General features: G+C 39.9%; 1 long non-coding RNA gene across 1 annotated transcript; it reads left to right on the plus strand.

Moving 5' to 3' along the window:
* Positions 1-582: 582 nt before the first annotated feature.
* Positions 583-4,404, plus strand: LOC116094283. Its single transcript, XR_004120024.1, has 3 exons — positions 583-716; positions 3,235-3,381; positions 4,309-4,404. It is a non-coding gene; the product is annotated as an uncharacterized LOC116094283 (long non-coding RNA).
* The last annotated feature ends 543 nt before the right edge of the window (positions 4,405-4,947 follow it).

A 4,947-nucleotide genomic window follows, 5' to 3' on the forward strand; every position in this document is an offset into this window, starting at 1 on the left:
CACATCTAAATGGGTGACAATTCTGAAGACTATCTAGCTCAGTCGTTTCCTTCATGTCTCAGGAAAGCCTCTGCAGGACCTGGGATGCAAGTCTTTAAAATGGACAGTGCTCTCATAGGCCAGCTTAGACTCTGGGTCTGATGGAGAGGTCCTGGCTCAAAGAATAAAGGTGGAAAGAAGAGAAGAGCTGTTGATGATAATGTCTGACAACCCCAGGTATCCCTTCATTTGTACACACATGCTATCAAAAAAAATAAACAGTTGGGTTTTTCTGTTATATAAAACCAACAAGTTAACATAGGTGTTGAGTCCAATTGTACAGGTATTGAGAGTTTTTGCTAAAAAGCATTGCCTCTTCTCTGGAGTTATGAAGTAACTAAAAGCAAGACTTGATTTTTCTGTCTTCATTTTTATTTCTTCTCTACTTTGTGTCCAATTCTTTCTTGACTCTATAAGGAAATGTTAGTAAAGGAGCTGCTGCCCAGTTATCCTGTATCATCCTCCTGGAAAGATGAAGGCATTAAAAATAAGTCATTTTTCTTAACCTGGAGTTACCACAGATCCCAGGACTAGCACAGCCTCACTGTACAGGCCACCAACCTCCCCAGACAAAGACAGCCTGGAAGGTGATGTCTTGAACAGAGCAAAAGCCACATGGATGCTATCAACCTCTGTCATCAACCACAGTGTCCTCAGATCACATCTTTGAATGAGAGGTGAGACAGTGACCAACCAACCAGTCTACTTTGACCAGGACTGTTGAATTATGTAGATCTCTTGTCCCCTGCCACAAATATTTGTGTATTCTTTAGTCATTTGTGTCAGTATACTAAAGACAGACTTGGGGTCAGTCACTGAACCCATTTATTTGTTCCTCTTCCCAAGGCATTGAACAAACCTCTCTGCCTTGTACCAGTGTTGGTCTCCTTACTCAGTAGGGTGAGTTGCTAAGTCTGGTTTGTTAGGGTTCCAGGAACCACGGCTTTTGCCTAAAACCCTACCTTGCTATCACCTTACTTTTTGTTTTAATTATATTCAGTTAGTTAGTTAGTTAGTTAGTTAGTTACTTAGTTAGAGAGGGTGTGCATGCTACAGAATTCTTGTGGAAGTCAGGGGACAATTTGCAGAAGTAGGTTCTCTGTTCCTTGTTTGTACTGGGGATCAAACCCATGTTGTCAGGCTTTTTAGCCAGCACCTTTACACAATGAATCAGCTCACTGGTTCATAATCTTTAGAAAAATCCTATAAATGTGTTCAAGAAGTCTTTCATTAATTTCATTACTTGATCATTTAATGCTTGCTTCCAGAAAAGAATAAACAACACGTTCCTTTTTGCAATGTAGAGATGCAGTGATTCTCATGGCCCTGACAGACAAAATGGTCAAGTAAATTAGGATTATTGGTAAAAGAAGGATTATTGGCATGTAGAAGCTGGATTCCCAGCATCATGAAGTAAAAGAAAAAATTCTTAGAATTGGTTTCTAGTTAGTTATGCTCAGAGCACTCCAAGACAAGATGTCTGGCAGCCATATGGAAAGGAGAGCTACCTCTGGAATGCACCTTTCTACTTCCCTCTGCAAACTGGTTAAGTAAGTAATCCTTACTTAACCCATTTCACTTCCATCAGTTGATACTATACAAAGTGTCACTTGACAAGTGAAAGTTCTCCTCTCATAAAACTGTTTGACAAGTAGAGAGAGCTAGAGAATTCCAGTTTTAGTCTCTACACTGAAGGTTCTGGAAAATCACATGTTAGGGATTATGTCTGCTGAAACAAATCAAGTGCAACCAGAAACATGGTAGCCAGCCTTCAAAGAGGAATGGGCATTCCATTTTCTGAGCATCTAAGGCAGGTATGCTGAACTCCTAGGCTGGTCAGAAGGGTAGCCAGCTAAAAGAGGAACAGGAAGGCTCAGAGGGCTCCTACGATAGACGTTCCACACATGGTCAAGGCAAGGAAAGTTAAATTATTTTGAATGATATCTTCTAGAATCTGAGACTTGATAATTAATAGAAAAACTATAAAGAAGAAAGTTGAATGGGATGCTAGATGCTATGGATGTCTTATAATAAAGACTATGTTCAGTTTTGACAGAGGCTGGCTAGGTGCACCAGAAGAATTTGGGATAAGAGATCCAACAATCACCTACATAGCAAAGAAGATTCAATACTTCTGTTTGTTTTCTAGTGGAGTGGTCACTGGCTAGACATAGGCTCTTCCTACAGGGTGAATATTCCTTGGGGCTGCTATGTGCTTCCTCAGGAAGCTACTAAATTGGATATAATCCCACATAACCATGTTGCCTTGAGCCTGGACTTTGGGACACTGATCCTGTTTCTCCCCAACCTTGCTGTATTTATCTTCTGAGGGTCACAGTAGAGACACTAAACTTGCAATGGAAGAGAAGTTGAGGGTGGTATGGCAAGTCTCTCTGCAGCTTTACAGCAAAGCAGCTGATATCTGGCCTGAAACCATTACCAAAACATGTTAGAGGTGCCACACTCAGTGAAATCCTAGGATGGACAAAGAGCTTTGAAAATATGAGTGGATGAATCAAGTTAAGAATGATGCATTTCCTGATCTTTTGTTTTCAGTGGGTATCATTTATTTGGTGCATGGAAATTGTGTGTAGAACTGGGCAGTGGTGGCACATGCCTTTAATCCCAGCACTTGGGAGGCAGAGGCAGGTGGATTTCTGAGTTTGAGGCCAGCCTGGTCTACAGAGTGAGTTCCAGGACAGCCAGGGCTATACAGAGAAACCCTGTCTCAAAAAAAAAAAACAAAAACAAAAAAAAACACACAAACAAAAAAATCTTGTTTAAATTCATAATAACCTGATAAATACAAAATATCTGTCTTGACTTTGTCTACAAGGAGGCTCTTGTCTGACCTTTAACACCAGTATAGGATTCTGTAGTTGGTGTTTTAAGATAAAAGGGCATACCTTGGCAGTCCCAAAAGTTACTCATTCCCCTTCACTGACACCCTAATCCCCACACAATAAGCAGATGAAGAATACCAGTAAAACAGAAAAAGGGGATTCAGGAAGCCAAGACTACTGCTATGAGCTTTAAATACAAGCAGAAGAATCATGAAAACATACTTAAGCAGTTTGGGTCAAGATATTGTCTAATGGATCAGTATGTCACCCCTGGTTCTACAATGTGATCCAAAGAATTCCTGTTCCTTTAGAAGTCATGGTTATTCACGGGACCTGATTGCTCTTTGTCTAGGGTACAGCCTGACCATCAGTAAAGATTGTGGTCATGAGAAGGGGTGATTGTCTGTCAACCAAGCTTTGCTATCACTGGAAGCAGAGTGTGTAAAGGCTCAGCACAAATTACATCACTTCACCTTCATAAGGAAGAAGGATAAGACAGGTAAGGTAAACCCATGATTCTTTGAGTGACTATCATACTTAGGTAGAGTTAAGCAGGAGTTAAACCAAAAGAAAGGAGACATACACAAAATTCAGATGAAGATTCGAACTTTGACCCTGCTGTGAGTTACTATAAAAGCCTGGGTGAAGAGACAATGCACTTTTAACAAAAATAGTTTCTGAATACCTATGTACAATAAGGCAAGTAAGCATAGGAGACAGTTTAGTACCCTGGGAGCCTCATTTGGTTTGGGGTGATGCACTCCTCCTCGTCCTTCTCCTCCTCCCCCTCTCCCTGCTCTTCTTCCTCCTCCTCCTCCCCCTTCTCCTCCTCCTCCTTCTTCTTCTTGTAATAATACTCTTGGTTCCTTCAACTATGTAAACACACCTCTCTACAAACCATACCCCAAGACAACCTTTGAAACACTAGACCCCTCAGCTGTATGTTGGGCAGTAGTGTGAGTCTCCCTGTCCCTGTTAACAATAAAACTGTTTCTATTTTCATACATTCCAATTTTATCAGAGTGTGAAGACAAGAAGAGCCAATCTGGTCTGCATTAGTTTTGGATGATGTGCACAGTATGGGCAAAGCCATGTTCCCTAGTAACCTTTAAGGGTGGACCCCCTATATATCATTGTAAACCTATGTATAATGGACATGTGTAGGATTAAAATCAGATGTATTATGGAAAGGGACACATATAGCAAAAAGACAGTTTTGCAACCTAATCTACCAATCAAAGTAGAGAACCACACAAACTATGCCTCTTAGTAAGCAGCCTCTCCTTCTATTAGACCCAAGGCCTGTGGGTGTCTTCAGTCTTGTCACACTATCAGTCTTTACATTGTATTCCTCTTTAATCTGTCACTTTAGTTTGGATACAATTATCATGTCTCCTTTACAAATCAGTTCTTTTTTTTTTTTCAGTTCTTTTCATAAGTGACCAGGACTTTGAACCACCCAGCCCAGACAGACCCTGACCAGCAGGAACAGTCATTTTTTTTCCAATGAGTTCTTCATCTCACCTCCCCTATTCTCAGTATAAGTGAGAAAGTCATTATCTCATTATGGCAATGTGTCCTTGGAAATTTCATCTGAGGATTACACAAATGAGCACATTTTCTTTATCCTTCCAGGGAATGAGAAGTAGCCAAACCAAGAGTCCGATTCCACTTTCCTCCTTTCCTCTCAGCAATGTTTGAACCAAAAGAAAAAAGAAAAAGAAAAAAGAAAAAATAGTTAGACATTTTCTTTATAAACTAACAGTTCCCTGATCTCAGGCTTTAAATAAGTAACATAACAAATTAAATGTTTGATGAAAAAATGATGTCTGGTCTTTATGTAAAATATAAAAACCATACCTCTAATGTCAATGCATTCATTGTGAGAAATTGGCTCTTCAATTAAGAACATAGTGCACCTCATTTTTCCCTAGATCCTTTTCGAACTCAGAATCTAAAGAAATTTTACTCCCATCAAATTAAAAAATGATAGAACTTTGCACTGGAAAAACTGCTGGCTGCACCAATTTCGGGAATCATACGCTCTTTGATTAATGTGAAATAT

The sequence above is a fragment of the Mastomys coucha genome, unplaced genomic scaffold, assembly GCF_008632895.1.
Source record: "Mastomys coucha isolate ucsf_1 unplaced genomic scaffold, UCSF_Mcou_1 pScaffold16, whole genome shotgun sequence".
NCBI classification, from domain to species: Eukaryota; Metazoa; Chordata; class Mammalia; order Rodentia; family Muridae; genus Mastomys; species Mastomys coucha.